This window comes from Gallinula chloropus (genome assembly GCF_964237585.1).
Source record: "Gallinula chloropus genome assembly, chromosome: Z".
In the NCBI taxonomy this organism is placed as follows: Eukaryota; Metazoa; Chordata; class Aves; order Gruiformes; family Rallidae; genus Gallinula; species Gallinula chloropus.
Genome location: NC_140089.1, coordinates 748,242 through 764,700, shown reverse-complemented (window position 1 = coordinate 764,700; position 16,459 = coordinate 748,242). Strand labels below are relative to the sequence as shown.

General features: G+C 54.2%; 1 long non-coding RNA gene across 1 annotated transcript; it reads left to right on the top strand.

The window, feature by feature from the left end:
* Positions 1-14,490: 14,490 nt before the first annotated feature.
* On the top strand, positions 14,491-15,367 carry LOC311203551. Its single transcript, XR_014617980.1, has 3 exons — positions 14,491-14,507; positions 14,788-14,873; positions 15,320-15,367. It is a non-coding gene; the product is annotated as an uncharacterized lncRNA (long non-coding RNA).
* Positions 15,368-16,459: the final 1,092 nt, after the last annotated feature.

Below are 16,459 nucleotides of genomic sequence, written 5' to 3'. Positions count from 1 at the left end.
TGGGAGGAGGAAGTGCCCAAATATCTGTGGGAGAGAGGGAGGGAGGGAGGGGTGTCGCACTGAGTGCCTGGTGGTGGGGCACAGCTGAGCGGTGGGGCCGGCTCTGGAGGAAACCAGGGCAGTGCTGGCCCCCTGGCCCAGGACAAGCACCGTCAGCGGCAGCTGGTGCGGGGTGGTGGCGGCTGTGGGGCTGTGCAGAGGGAGCTGCCCTGTGGGCTGAAGGAGGGGGGCCGTGGGGCACTGGCTCTGCTGGCAGCCAGAGCTCGCCAGTGGCCAGGACAACCGGAGCTGCCGCATGGACGCTGGGTTAAAGCCTTCTGCTACTCCCTCCCTGTGGAGACGTGGTTGGACCCCACAGGCTGATGGGTGGGAGGCCATGCCAGCCCCTGCCACGCCTGATGCACAGGGTCTTGCGAGTCTCCTGCCAGCTCCCCAGCCACGACCCCCAGCAGGGGAGGAGCTCCTTACCACTGCGTCATCATCGTTGACCGCCTTAGGCGAGAAGGTGCAAAGCATTTCCATCTCCACTGGTGTCATTGGGTTCATACATATTACGTATCTGCCTGGGCAGGAGGGGAAGGGCACAGTGAGTGACGGGAACAGGCAGTTGGAGACAGCAGGTGAGGGGCATCAAGCAGAGCTCGCTGCCTGGCTCTCCACTCTGCAGGGAGTCGGAGATGTGCAGGAGATGGGGCAGTGGGTCCATGGGGAGGAGGAGAGCTGCCTCGTAGGCTGCAGAAGGGCAGGAGAGTTCGGGCCGGTGGTCTGCTCCCGAGGAGGAGAGGAGCCCCAGGATGCCGCTGCCACAAGGGTTCTCAGGCTGGGCCCAATGCCACCGCTCCAAGGTGGGCTGCGTGGGCCCTGGGCTAGGAGCAGCAGGGCAGCTCCCCAGCTCCCACCTCGGAGGAGTTTGCTGCTCCATCCTCTTGCAGAGGCTGGGGGGGCACAGTGTGCAGCGCCTGGCCTGGGCACTTGGGAACGGAAAGCCACAGCCCCCCCCCCAGCGCCTCTTACTCTCTCGCAGCATGGGAAACCTGAGCCAGATATGCAGCCCCTCCTCAGCCATGCTGCTGATCTCCTGGTCCTCCTCCGCGCAGCACAGGGTAAAGTGTGCCATCATCTCTGCCAAGACTTCTAGAGTTTTCTCGCTGGAGAAGAAGAAGTACTTGGACCTCCTCAACACCTGTAGGAGCAAGCAAGGAGCAGTAAGAGGGCCAAGTGGCAACAGGCAGGAGGAAAGCCCCAGCTGCTGAGAATGGGTTCGGGGCTGAGCACAGCGGGAGCCAGAGCTCTGGAGCGCTCTGCCCTGCTCCGCACCCTGCAGAGACCCAGCCCGTGGCAGCTGCGCCGAGCTGCGAGGAGCACGCTGCCTGCATGTGAAGCCACCCTGGTGCAGGTGGCCTGCAGTGCAGGCCCCTTACCTTCAGGATCGAATGGGGATTCAGCATCCGGCTCAGGCTGACAAGGGTAGACACAGCCCTCTGGCGCCTGTCCACTTCAGGGGACGTTAGGAAGGGCAGCAGGGCCTGCGAAGGGAAAAGCTGCTGCTCTGTGTCGGGAAACAGCGGCGGCTCCCGGAGCGGTAGCTTTGCCAGGTGCCTGGCAGGGTTTATGCCTCCCTGGGCAGCAGGAAGGCCTGGAGCGGGGTCTGGCCGCCTCTCCACCTTGGGGACCGCTGCTGACCAGCCGGGACTTGCTGCAGGCAGGGATGTAGCCAGATCCCACCCCGAGCCACCTCTGCACCTTTCCACACACTCCTCCAAAACGGCCACGTGGCCCCTCTCCGGGAGGACAGGGACTTCCATGGCAGCCTGCACCAGGGAGCCTGGGCTACAGCCCACAGAGAGGCCGAGAGACAACAGCTGTGGGGCTGGGGTCCCCCGGCACTGCGGTCGCGCCCCAGCGCGTCTCCCCCCTGCTTTGGTTCCCGGCTGGGGCGTGCACGCTCCAGGCCACTGCGTCTCTTTGAGGCAGCCAAGGGACCCAGTCAGCTCTGTCATGGCAGGTGCCTGACCTTCAAGATGATCTCCACTGTCAGGAGTGTGGTTTCTGGCGAATCCGCGTACACCATCATCTGCAGCACGCTGCCCAGAGTTTGCTGGATCTGTCAGGGGACACAGCAGGCTGCACACCTGCCCTTCTTCCCTGGAGGAAGTGGGCTTGGACGCCTTCCACTGAGGGGCCCTCAGCTGCCCTCCAGTGCCCAGGAGAGGCCTCAGGGTCCCCCTGGCCTTCTGGCTTCTCCTGTCACCTTTCAGCAGCCGAGGCCAACCAGGAAAACCCACACAGGGACCGCCTGGCTCACGGGCTCTCGGTGGCTCGCCCGCTGCTAACCTGAGCAGTGAGTTCAGTTTCTTGACCACCCGTCTCTTGTGAAGGAAGACAGAAGGTGCTGGAGATGCAGGGGGTAAGGTAGTCGTACGTAGATTGGATGTCACTGCAGCAAGGAGAGAAGGTGACGGTTGGATGCTCAGGCTTCCACGTCCACAAAGGTGGCGGCAGACAGTGGAGCTGGCAGTCCCTGGGGTGGTCGCCATAGGAGGCGGGGAAGGAATGTGTGGGGGCAGCTCCTCCCTCAGGCAGATCAACGCTTCCTCCCAGCTCAGTGGCATCTGCAAACCCACTGAGGGAACATCCCATCCCTTCCTCCAGGTCACGGATAAAGATGTTGAACAGAACTGGAGCCAGGACTGAGCCCTGGGGGTGCTGCTCGTGACCGGCCTCCAGCTGCCTTTGGCTCCATTCAGCCTTTGGGCCCGGCCATCCAGCCAGTTTCCAACCCAGCTGAGGCTCACCCTGTCCTGGCCAGTGGTGTTCAGTTTCCCCACTCTGCCAGGATTGCTGGTGGATCACGGAAAAGGCTTTGACAAGCACGTCTGCCAGCTCCCTCAATACCCCTGTTCCATCAAGCCCATGTCCTGGGGCAGGTACCTCATTGCAGTGATGGCGAGAATGGCTTGCTTCCTCACCACGTCACCCGTGCTGAGAAGGGGCTCCTGTGGCCACAGTACCTGGAGAGGGAGAGCACAGCCGGGATGGGGCACGGAAGCTGCCAGCGCCCAGCACCCATCTGCAGGGTGGGCAGATCCCCAGTGCCCCCAGGCCAGCGCTGGCACCCGGAGCGGCTGCTTGCTCTGCAGGGGCCCCTTGGCAGGCCGGGCTCAGCCTCCCTCCCCCTTGGGCACAGAGGCCCGAGCGCTGTCCTTACTGCCGGGACGCTGCTCGGGCAGTTTTGCCCCCCTCTCCCATCCCCAGCCCCCTTCCCGTCCCCAGCCCCACGGGACATCTCTGTAAGGCTGAGCTATACACACAGGTTCCAATAGTGCCTAAACAGAGCAGGCGGCCTACGGGGAGTTGTAATACACAACTCAGTCTTGGGCTGCTTTGAAGCTCTTTGTCTGCGGAGACACCTCACGGGGAGCTGTGTAGATGGCTCCGACTTGAGTTGTGTTGTAAACAGACTGAAGGGGCACTTCACAGAACCTGAAAAACCTGCATGGAGCCTGGCTAAGCCTTGGCTTCCTTCCACAAACATATGTCCTGAGTCCCAATCAAACCACTACTCAAACTGTTTGACAAGCCCTAAGGGTCCGCATTTGGTTTCGATGGGCCAAGACAATGGGAATATGCAAGAGAGAGGGCCGGAGGTGTCAGGCCCAGCCCTGCATCCTGTCACACACATCAGCAAAATGAACCAAATAAAAGCCCTGGCATTCGAGCTAGTATTGGGAGCCGTTCCTCCAACCTTAGGAGGAGACCCTTCCCCCTTAGCCGGGCGGCTGGCTGAGGTAACGTGTTGGGAGCCCTTACCTGAGAGACGGGGTACGTGACTATGTGATATGTTTTAAGTGTGTCGCTCTGAGTGACTAACGTATGGGTAATATTTTGTGTGCTTGTGAGCTGTGATCCTATGTTTTAGGGAAGCCACAGTGGTTGTAATAAGAGTATTTTGTGGATCTTTGTGATCGTAGGGAAGCTAATTGCCTACGGCGAGTGTAACCGTGGGGTTTGTGACTGTTGTAGATCATTTTATTGTGTGTTGGCAGCAGAGTATTTTGTGGATCTTTGTGATTGTAATATTTTGTGTGCTTGTGAGCTGTGATCCTATGTTTTAGGGAAGCCACAGTGGTTGTAGTAAGAGTATTTTGTGGATCTTTTGTGATTGTAATCAGTGTGGTCATACTTCCAAACTGCAATAGTGAATTCCCCATTGTATCCAACAATAACCTGCAAGTGACGTACTGAATCTGCATTCTGGTTTTTTTTTTTAGAATAAATTACTATTAATTCTATTTTAAAAGCCTGTGGTTCAGTGTCTTTCCGTCACAATCTCCTCACCTGCATTTTCTCCACCATCTTTTGTGTTGTTTCATAAGCGGGCAAGTACCTGCCCTGTCTCCAGGCTCTGCAGAGCGTGCGGATGGAGGCCAGAAACCTCAGCTTGCAGGGCTCTTCCTGACAGTCGGGAAGGAGAGAGACAGGGAGGGTGAGGGGGCAGAGGCACAGCCAGCAGGAGCAGGGGCTCGAGGGGCTGCAGGGGAGCATCTCTGCGCGGCCAGCAGCCATCCAGGAGCCCGTGGCCAGGCTGCGGGCACCCAGCTGGCAGCAGCAGGAAGGGCCGTGCTGACAGCGTCTGCGCTTACCTCCACGGTGCCGTGGAGGCAGGCCAAGAAGTATTTGTAGGCTTCCTCTTCCTTACCCTCCAGCTCGGGGCTGGAGGCAGGAGAAGCAGCAGCTGCCATGCTCATGACCAGCTCAAGAGCTTCCTGAGCAGAGTAGTGCTGCCAGGCTGCCACCCAGCCTACCTGCCTGGGGCCCGGCTCAGCAGCCCAGGTCACAAAGGGCCCGACTGTTCCCCACTGGCCTCCATGGCAACCCGGGCTCCCCCAGGGGAGCTGACCTGCTGCTCACGCTGGCCATGGACTCCCAGCCCTCTGCTCGCTTCCCCCGCTGCAGGCAGGACTCCCCAGCCCCCGGTTCTCCTCCTGCAGCCGGAGGCCTGAGTCCTGCCTGTGCAGTCAGTGGGCTTCCTCTTGCACGCTGCCCACCGGCCAGAAATGGGTCCTCAATCCCTGCCCCGGACAGGGACATCTTTCATTAGACTGGCTTGCTCAGGGCTCCGTCCAACTGTGGCCATGAAGGTTTCTCTTTTTAAGCATTACTATTACTGTTGTACGGTCTGCCCATACGTGACACGTGCCCCCTTGACCTTACGGGGCAGAGATTGATGGGGAGTAAAAATGACAGCAGATTTTTGACAGGGGCCACTGTGTTGCAGGGCGTTAAACATCCCACCTGAACATTGACATGGTTAACTGAGAAACCTGTGTGGGTGGCTCAGTGGGCCCTGCCTCTGGAAAAATTACAGGCCCTGCGAAACTCAGTGAATGAGCAATTGGCGTGGGACATACTGAACCATCCAACAGGCCTTGGAATATGCCTGTGTTTGTGGTACAGGAAAAATCAGGCAAATGGTGACTTCCACATGGCCCAAGGCAAGTAAATGCAGTCATGGCAACTATGGGAGCCTTGCAAGCAGGACTTCCCTCACCGGCAATGATACCTATGGACTGGGATATAGTAGTTAAGGATTTGAAAGACTGCTTCTTTACTATGCCCTTGGCCCCTCTGGACAAGGAGAAATTTACCTTTACCAACTGTAAATCATAATGAGCCTGCAAAGAGGGATCATTGGAAAGTTCTGCCTCAAGGTATGAAGCAGTCGCCTACCATCTGTCAGCGTCTTGTTGCTCCAGCACTATCCCCGGTGCGTGAGGCCTACCTGGCAGGGTATTGCTATCACGATATGGGTGACATCTTGCTAGCCGCAGACACTGCAGAGCAGTTACAAACCATCAACAAGCAGCCATTTGCAGACTGCGACAATTTGGTCTGGTCATTCCCCCAGAGACAGTTCAGAAAGCAGTCCCATGGAAATACCTGGGCATGACTGTGGCTGCAAGGCAGGTAAAGCTGCAGCCTGTCAAGCTGAACATGAAAATCAAAATCCTTAATGATATCCAGAAATGATGAGGATGTCAGGGAAGACAGCAGGCCTGCCGGCAGCCTAGCTCTCCTCACTGAAGACGCAGGCCCTGACAATATCCTTGTGTTTCCATGAGACAAGAAAAGTTACTCATGCTGAGAGGATTTTGAGAATCACATTCTCAAAACACAGAGGCCTTGATGATAGGGGTACAGGCTGCCCTAAACCAAGAAGAAGGGATGGGAAAGTACTTTGGAGTAGCGGACCTTGTTAAGAACCAGCCATAGTAAGCTGGTCAAAACAGCAGGTGTGCGGATGCTTTTAGGCATCAAAGGTAAACTAACGATATTTAGCTGTGAGATGTGTTTATCAGAACTCATTATAATCACTAACCAATCAGTGGGGTGTAAACACTGGATGTAACCAGTTAGCAGTTTTTCAGCTTGCCACGTTTGCAGTAACAAATGGCAATGATCTGTGTGATTTCATCCAATAAAGGGCTTCACCTAAAATTCATAGTGAATTGCGTGTTGCCCATCGCCCACCTCCACATGGGGATATTAAATTGGATTCGACCCTGCTTGGGACTTACCAACTCACCATTGCAACCTTTCCTAGAATTGCTAAAGCATTCTAGTGACCCCAATGAACCTAAGCAATTAACAAAAGAGGCACGAGATGTCCTACATCTTGTGGAGCAAGCCCTGAGTTACAAATCCTGTGTGAACAGGATTGACTTGTCCTGTGAAGTACAAGTATTTGTGTTAATTGACAAGTTCATACTATTTTCTCTATTGGCACAACGGAATGAAAAATGGGCTGATCCTTTGCATGCTTTAGAATGGTTATTTTTACCATTCCCTTCTTGAAAAACAGCCCCTGGATTGTTTGAATTGATTGCTGACGTTATTATAAGCACCAGGAAAAGATGTGTTGAGCTGACCGGGAGAGACCCTGGCCGAATTGTTTTACCTGTACAGAATTGGCACTTTCAATGCTGTTTTGCCAACAATTAGGAGCTACAAGCTGCCCTAGCTGGATTTGAGGGACAGGTTACTTAGCACCTGCCCTCACACCTTCTGCTAAAATTAGCAGAAGAAATACCTTTTGGCCAGAAGCTGCTCAGCCAATCTGAACCCGTACCTGGTCCAACAGTCTTTACAGATGGATCAGGAAGAACAGGAAAGGCTGCAGTAGTCTGGCACGAGAAGGGACAGTGGGAATCTGAACTAGTGCTGGAACAAGGGTCTCCCCAAGCAGTACAATTGCCCGCTGTGGCTTTAGCCTTTGAACTGTTTCCAGGCCCTGTAAATATTGTTACCGACTCAGCCTATATAGCAAATTTAGTGAAATGGTTGGATAAGGTGGTTCTTGCCGCCTTGGACAATCGAGGACTGTTTGCAGCGTTGCTGGCTCTGTGGAAGTTGATACAGCAAAGACAAGAACTGTATTTTGTTGCAGCTTTGGCAATGGGGTGTTACACACGTTAATGGGTTTGGGTGCTTGAAATACGTGCCTCTAACTGCGGGTACGGACTCTCATGCACTGGTAGCGACGGCCCACGCAGGGGAAACTGGAGAGGATGTTATTCAACACTTCCAAAAGGCATTTTCCATTTTGGGGGTGCCAGGGCAAGTGAAAACAGACAGTGGTCCAGCGTATGTTTCATGGAAAGTCCAGTGGGTTTTTGCTTTGTGGGGAGGTTCTCACATTACTGGTATTCCTCATTCCCCAGCGGGACAAGCAATCGTTGGCACACTGAAGCATCAGCTTCAAAGACAACAAGGGGGAATGTTGGGAGAACCACCACAGGCACGTCTGGACAAAGGCCTTAATGTTCTTAACTTGTGATCTTGCAGACATGACTCTGATGTTCCTCCAACTTTTCTTCACTTCCCTTCTCTTCTCCTTTTTTCTAAATCGACCCTGCAAAAAGGAATTAGGGTCCAAATAAAAGGCCCAGTCACGGGCCAATGGTCTGGCCCGCACAACCTTTTGACCTGGGGAAGGGGCTATGCTTGTGTCTCTACAGATCATGGACCACAGTGGGTGCCTGCAAAAACTGTGAAGCCCCTGTTACCTGAATAGAGGGGAGGTACCTGCTGCCAGCTTGTTTCTTCTGGGAGCTGCTGCTACAAAGGGTTTGACTCAATGAAATAAGGTAGCCTGTTTGTTGGCAAAGCAAACAAATGCAACAGCAAAGATACTAAGTGCCCTGGCTACAGCCGTGGATTCTGTGAGACATGCCACCTTACAGAACCGTGCAGTAACTGACTTTTTGTTACTGGCTCATGGGCAGGGATGTCAGGATTTTGGTGGCATGAGCTGCAGGAATCTGTCTGACCACTCTCAGTCAGTTCACGTGAGCCTTCAAAAATTAAGAGATGAATCACAAAAGACACAAAAAGAAAAGGGATTCTTTGGGCTGGACAGCTTGTTTAATGAGGGGGGGTTTCAGGATGGATGTTGTCAATGGTCAAAGCAGGATTATTGGTTTTGGTGATTGTAGTAGTTGTCTTACTCCTACTGCCGTGTTTGTGGAGCTTTCTGCCAGGGGCCCTGCAGAAATGTCTACAGGCAGGTTTTGTGACACAGATACAAATGGGGGAATTGCTGGAGGAGGCAGCAGGTCTGCCAGCAACCCGGTCCTGATGGCCAAAGAAACTGACCTTGACAAGATTCCTGCATCCCCTTGAGATAGAGAAATCACCCCCTGTGTAACAAGGCCACAGAACAGGGTGATAGTGAGGACCAGGTGCAGACTGGTTGGAACCAAGCAGAAGGCGGAACAAGATGCCCAGTGGACAAAGTGTAAAATGACCCTTCAGCCTATAGTGCTCTGATGTGTTGTTTGGTTGGTCCTATAAAGAGTCTGTGCAGCTGCAATAAAGACACTGGGGCATGCTAAAATACACTGCATGGTGTGTCGTGTCTGCCTCTGCATCGACACCACGGTTTGTATTTGAATGCTTTGTATGTAAACAGGAGGTTGTTGTGCAATTTGGAAAGGATATTTGATGTGGTGAGTGGGAGAGAAACTGAGTGGGAGACCTCCTCCCTGTCACACAGGAGCCCGGGGTTTGATTCCCAGTGGAGTCGCTGCTCTGGTGACACTGACTGACTGGACTTGACTCTGGATATTGTCACACGGAACTGAGTATTGAAAAGTGATGTGGATTTGACAGACTGTGGGAGTGAACTGAGTTAACTCTGATGTGAGTGGTGAGTGACTGAGCTGCAGCTTATCTGTGAAAGAGGGAGAAAAATACCTGCTGAGATTTATGGTTTGTTTTTGTTCGGTGTGATCAGTTTGAAACTGAGAATGTATTAGGACGGAGAGCAAATGAAATATGTAATATTGAAATACGTGAAATACTGTAATCAATGGTGGCCACTTTATAAACCAGACAGTGGGGGGAAATGGCCACTGAATGGGACTCTAAATTACACTACTATCTCACAGTGAATGCTGGTTTTAAGAAGGGAAGGAAAATGGGAGGAGGCCTCATATGTTCTTTACCCTTAAAAGTCATCTGGAGTGGCAAAGGGATTGTGGGTTAGTTCCCCCCCCCCCCCCAGGATCCTCTGGTTCTAGCATTAGAACAGGAAAAGAGAAGAGACAACCTGGGGAGGTTAAAATGATGCTGTTCAGCTGGCGGTGTAGGGCAGTGATGTACTAACAAACACCAAACATGCCAGACAGCGGCTTGGAGAGACCTGAGGATTTCATGCCCCCTCCCTCCCCTAACCATACAGAAACATCACAAGGGATTTTGGAGGAAGAGGAGCAAGAAGGAGCTAAGGGATTTACCCTTATTACTTCTAGGACCCATAGCAAGGTGGGCCCCATAATCCAGGCAGCCCTGAGGCAAACAGGGGGCTCCGAGTTGGATTAAAGTCCCTTTTACTGAGAGTGATTTGAATGCATGGGAACAAGAGGGAAAAGAGTATCAGGACCTGATTGTAAAGACTCAGGACCCTGACTGGCAGGATAGAGATGCAATGCCAGGTGCAATGACAGAAAGAGAAAAGCAGTTGGTTGTGAAAACAGCCAGAATGCAGGTGCAAGCTCCAACTCCAGCGGGAACGTTGGGGGAATGGGGGGAACAATATATTCCCTGACGGATTCAGGATGGGACGCGAATGACAGTGGTGATTATCAACAGTTGAAGCAATATCAGGCATGGGTGAAGTTTGGTTTGGAAAATGCAGTCCCCAAAGCAATAACTTGGTCGGCTCTAGATGCTGTGAAACAGAATCACTCAGAGACTCCTACGGAGTTCTTTGAAAGACTAAGGCTGGCAACGCGCAGACACACCAACCTGGACCCCTCAGCACACAAAGCCCAACCACAGCTGGTCTCACTGTTTATGGGACAGTCTGATGATATCCACAAGAAGCTACAGAAGTTCAGGGAGCCAGATACATGGGAGAGAGAAAAACTCACTGAAGAAGCATGGAGAGCATTCAGGAACAGGGAAAGCAATGAGAAAAGGAAATCAGAAAGGAGAATAACCAACGCTACTGTTGCAGCTTTGGAGCAATGCAGGTTAGGAGAAGGGGGCTGCAGGGACTGGATAGAGACCAATGAGCCTGGGGCAAGAAAAAGGGGCACTGGAAAAATGAACGTGCAGAAAAATGCAGAGAAAAGGGGGGTAGAAAAGGAAGAGCCTAATGTGGTGAATGCTGAAGACTGATGGGGAGCTGGGGGAATCTACCTGAGCAGATCCACTGGTTATACTAACACTGGGGGAAAAACAAAAAACACAGTAGAATTTTTAGTAGATACAGGAGCAACATTTTCTGTTTTAAATCAGGCATTAGTACCAGTAAGTTATGACTGTGTGGTGGTAAAAAGGGCTACTTGAAAAGGCATATTTCTGTGAACCCTTGAAATTTAAACTTGGGAAACAGGTGGGGATTCACTAATTCCTGGATATGCCCAATTCCCCAAAAGCACTCTTGGGAAGAGATTTATTAGAACAATTGGAAGCTGTAATTCAATTTGAAAATGGGAAGATTACTCTGGAGGTAAATGATCAGCAATATATATAAATCATGAGTTTATTGTTAACTAATGTTCCCACAGAAGGAAAGATTAGCAAAGGAATCACAGATCAAGTATATCCAGGAGTATGGGAACCGATGGACCTGGGAGAGCAAAAGTGCTCCACCTGTGGAGGTAAAACTCAAAGAAGGATGACAGCCGGTAAGAATTCAACAGTATCCTCTGAAGAGGGAAGACAGGGAGGGAATTTGGCCAGTAATTAAAATTTTTGCAGCTATGATTGCCAAGAGAGTGAGCGTCCAATTTTATTACTCCTATACTACATGTGCACAAACCTGGCGGGTCATATCGAGTGGAGCAAGACTATAAATAAAATAACCAAAGACCTCTGCCCAGTGGTAGCAAAGCCATACACCTTGCTGACTGTAGTAACACCTGATCTAACCTGGTAATACACCTGTTTTAGACCTGAAGGATGCTTTCTTTTGCCTCCCTCTCCATGAAGCCAGCCAGAAATATTTGCATTTGCGTGGGAAAACCCCAAAGGCCGGTGCAAAACTCAGCTCACCTGGACAGTGCTGCCACCAGGATGCAAAACCAGCCCTACTAACCACCCAACAAAAGCACCTTCAGTGCAATAAGGAAGCTATACAAGCCTTTGAACAGCTAAAAAGGGCCCTGATGTCAGCTCCGGCCTTGGGACTTCCAGATGGGAGGAAGCCATTTTTTCTCTTCTCCTGTGGAAAACAAGGAATTGCTCTAGAGATGCGAGCACAAGATCTAGGCCCACATTGTCAGGCAGGCGCCTGGTTTTCCAAACACCTGGACATGACTGCAAAGGGTTGGCCTGGATGTTTACAGGTGGTCGCAGCTGTAGTGCTGAACAAGAAGCCCAAAAATAACTTACTTGCGCCAGAAAATAACTGTGTTAGTATCTCATACAGTCAGGCTGTAATAGTAGAGCAAGATGATGTGGAAATCACTGTCACTAACATCGCCAACCCAGCCTCTCTTCTCAGTGGAAACAGGAGAACCAGTACATCATGATTGTTTGGAAACTATCGAAGCAGGATATTCCAGCTGTTCAGACCTGAAAGACAGCCCAGTGGAAGGCACAGAAAACTGGTTCACAGATGGGAGCAGCCATGTCCTAGGCAGTAAGAGATGCGCTGGCTGTGCCGTCACCACCAGTCAAGAAGTGCCTTAGAATCAGCCAAAAGCCAGACTGTGAACATTGATACAGACTCCAAGTATGCCTTTGGAGATGTGCATGCACATGGAGCTCTTTGGAAGGAAAGAGGACTTCTGATGTCTCAAGGAAAAGGTATTAAACATGCAGAAGAGATCCTGAAATTGCTGGAAGCAGTCCAGCTTCCTGAGAAAGCGGCAATCGTGCACATGAAAGCACAGCAGAAAGTGAGGTCAGGATTGGAAAGGGGAATGAGCTGGTGAACACAGAGGCAAAACAAGCAGCCAAAAGAGAGGTAAGAACAGAAGGGCCTTTGGTCCCTGACAGGCGAATCTCTTTAGGTGGTAAGCCAGAACATACCAAGGAAGATCAAAAACTCATCACAGACCTGGAAGGGTCATATTATGAAGAGGGATAGGCTCTCACCCCAGAGGGGAAACTAATTGTTGCCTCTTCCTTAATATGGTCCTTAGTAAGGGAAGAACATAGGAAAGGGGCACAATCACCTCCCTAGACCTACTGGCCACACTGTTTTTGATACAAGCCATGATGCCCTTGGCCTTCCTGACCCCCCGGGCACACTGCTGGCTCGTGGTCAGTCACAGTCACCCAACACCCCCAGGGCCTTCTCTGCCTGACAGCTCTCCAGACAGTCTCCCCCAGCCTGGAGCGCTGCCTGGGCTTGTTCTGTCCCATGGGCAGGACTCTGCCTTTGGCCTTGTTAAAATTCATCTATGCTGCATGTGGTGATGCTGTGTTGGCAGGAGCATGTTTGGTGACTCTCCCCTGGGTGTGATGAGTGCAGTTGTACTTCTGGCCTGTGACAGCGCAACACTTTCTCCCTTGTCCCCGTACAACCCGCGGCAGTGCCACGCCGAACCTGCCCGTGGGGTTTCCATGAATTGTGGTGCTTTTTGAAGGGAAATCATATGACTTGCATGGGATGTTTCCTTCCCTGGAATGTTCCCATCTCCTGGTTTGGAAGTACTTAAATGAGGTAAAAAGGGGAGACCTTCTCCCCACCTGCCCTGCCCTGCCAGGAGGGTGCAGAGAGGTGGGCGATGGTCTCTGCAGCCAGGGGACAGGAGATGGGACAAGGGGCAATGGGCTCAAGCTGCCCCAGGGCAGGGGCAGCTCAGCTGGGAGGGAAAAGTTCTTCCCTGGCAGAGCTGTCAGGGCCTGGCCCAGGCTGCCCAGGGAGGGGCTGAGTCCCCAGCCCTGGGGGTGTTTAACAGAGGGGAGATGAGGTGCTCAGGGATCTGGTTTAGCCCAGGACAGGGACGGTTGGACTCCAGGAGCTTAAAGAGCTTTTCCGGCCCGGTGACTCTGTGGGGCTTGGCCGTGTGGCGGCGGCCGGAGGAGGTGGGTCCATTCCGCTGGGACCGGGACCGGGGGGGGCCGAGGCGGCAGCGAAACACACACCCCCCCGCCCCCGCCGCTCCCTCCCGTCGAGCTCGGCGCGGCCCCGCCCATTCCGGCGCAGCGCGGCGCCGTGATTGGCCCTCGGGCAGCGCCGGCCGGATGCGGGCGCCGCGGCCGCTGGATTTGAACGGCAAGAGGCGCCGGGGCGGCCGCTGCCGCGGGGTGAGTGCGGCCGGCGCCGGGCGCGGCCCCGGCGGGGAGTCTGGGCTGCCGGTTCTCCTGGCGGCTCCCCGGGCAGGAAGCCCCGGGCCGGGCCGGGTGGCGATCGGGGCGGTAGCGGCGTGGAGCCGCCTGTTGCCTGCGCGGCCCCCGCGGCCTGTTCCCGGCCCGGCCGCGGTGCTGCGGGGGAAGCTGCCGCTGCCAGGCAGCCGCCCCTCTCGGCAGCCGCGGGCCCGCCCGGGCTCCGCGCGGGTGCCCCGGGAGTCTCTTGGCTCCCGCCGCTGACCCGGAGCTGGGGTGTGTGGGGGGGGGGTCCTGCTCCTCACGCCCCCCACCAGCGGGCAGGCTGGGGGCAGCTGACCCCAGCGGCTGAGGGGACGTGCCGGGCTGTGTCTGGGCGGCAGCTGCATCTGCTGTCTTTATCGGGTTTATTGGCCCCTCTTTGTTATTTGCCTCCTCGCTGCGTTTTGCTTTAGTATACAACTGTTCTGCTCTCCAGTCTTCCTGCTTTGACCCTTCCAGTTCCCCTCCCACGTCCCCTCGGGGGCTGCGGGCTGGGGCTGAGCCGGGGCAGCAGCTCAGCTTTCCCTTCTGCCCCGAGGATGGAGAAGCCTGAGCACCAGCTGCGCTTTCTCCTTGCAGAGAAGGAGAAGCCTTGCTGATCCCTGTTCCTCTGAGAATGGCTGCGAGTGACTACGAGGAAGTTCTCAAGTACTATGAGTTACGTGAGACCATCGGAGCAGGTAGGCTGGGTCTGTCTGAGTGCTTCAGGCTTCACCTGAGTGTAGACTCACTGCTGCTGCAGAACCTGTAGGTCAGGCTTCAAGTGCAGGTTTCTTGGGGGGCACGACTCTGAAATAGCTGTGATCACTTCTGCCCTTAGTGCAGGCACTGCATACCGTGCCTGCTCCCCCCTCCAGCCTGGCTGTGAGACTGCAGGCGAGCCAGCCTGTCCTCACAGCCTTGCAGGGGGCTCTAAATGCCCTTTTTTAGGTTGGGTTTGTTTTTTTTTTTCCATTCTAGGTGGTTTTGCGAAGGTGAAGCTCGCAAGGCACCTTCTCACTGGTGAAAAAGTTGCCATAAAGATCATGGACAAGCTTGCTCTGGGGGTAAGACATCCTCTGCTGTTCTGCTGGGGTCCTGAGGAACACAGGGCTGCTGCCTGTCAAAACGCTGCCTGCTTTTGCTGTTGGGTATTGACTCTGGCTGTAAGACCTGGAAGAATTCTAACAGGTGGCTGCAAATCTGCCCCCCCCCCTTGTTGAGAGGGCAGCTATCAAATGGGGGAAGTCAGAGATGATTACAGCCATTAATTATCATTACAGGATTCTGGTGAGAGTGCTGTTTCACATCTGCCCATCTGGGTTTGGCTGATCAGCGTGCTGGGGTCTTAGGGGAGTAGTGGCAGAGCTGTGGCTGGGTTGAATCTGAGCAGTCAGATCGAGCACTGACAGGCACACAGGCACATCAGTTGCACAACAGTCTGATGCTTACTGTGATGTACAGGCCCCCAGTGTGGTCAGCGATGTCATGGCTTGCTTTTTGGGTGTCTTAGGATGACCTGCCTCGTGTTAAAATAGAAATTGATGCTATGAAGAATTTAAGTCACCAGCATATTTGCCAGCTGTACCACGTGATAGAGACATCCAAGAAGATATTCATGGTCTTGGAGGTAAGAAGCAGTGTTTCTGCCATGGGAAAGGGTGCCCGCTTTACAGAGAGCAGTAGATGGAGAAGAGCTGCTGGAGAGCAGCCCTGAGGAGAAGGACCTGGGTGTCAGGGGGGATGAGAAACTCCCCATGAGCAGCAGTGGCTCCTGCAGCTGGGAAGGGCGATGGGATCCTGGGCTCCATCAGCAGAGGGGGGGCAGCAGGGACAGGGAGGGGATTGTCCCTCTCTGCTCTGCCCTCCCCAGCTGGAGTCCTGTGTCCAGAGCTGGGGCCCCAGGACAAGAGAGATGTGGGGCTGGTGGAGAGGGGTCAGAGGAGCCCCGGGGATGCTCAGAGGGCTGGAGCAGCTCCCCTACGCAGAGAGGCTGAGGGAGCTGGGCTGGGTCAGCCTGGAGAAGAGAAGGCTGTGGGGGGACCTCACTGCAGCCTCCCCGTCCCTGAAGGGACCCCAGGAACAGGAGGGGAATGGGCTTGTTAAAGGGCAGAGACTGGCAGGACAAGGGGCTGGGGAGAAGCTGGAGGAGGGAAGGGGGAGAGGAGAGACTGGGGGGAAGTTCTTTGCAGAGAGAGTGGTGAGGGGCTGGAAGGGGCTGCCCAGAGAGGGGGTGGGTGCCCCGTCCCTGGGGGTGTTCAAGGCCAGGTTGTCTGGGGCCCTGGGCAGCCTTGTGTAGCTCCAGGCCTGGAGGTTGGTGTCCCTGCCTGTGGCAGGGGGTTGGAGCTCTGGGACCCTTGGGGTCCCTTCTGACCCAGACCAGGCTGGGATTCTATGATGGCGACCTATGAGCCCTGTCCTAGGGACCCTGCTTTGGCAGGGGGTTGGACCCGATGGGCTCTGGGGGTCCCTTCCAACCCCTGTGACTCTATGATTCTGTGATTCTAACTGCTGGTGGTGGTGAGAGGCGGTGGCAGGAGGGCTGTGGGAGCTCTGGCAGGGGCTGGTGCAGCGCCCTTGGAGTCTTCAGTTGTCATTAAATGGAGGAACTAAGATAAGGGAAGTGGTTGCCAGCCCACCAACTGCTGAAACA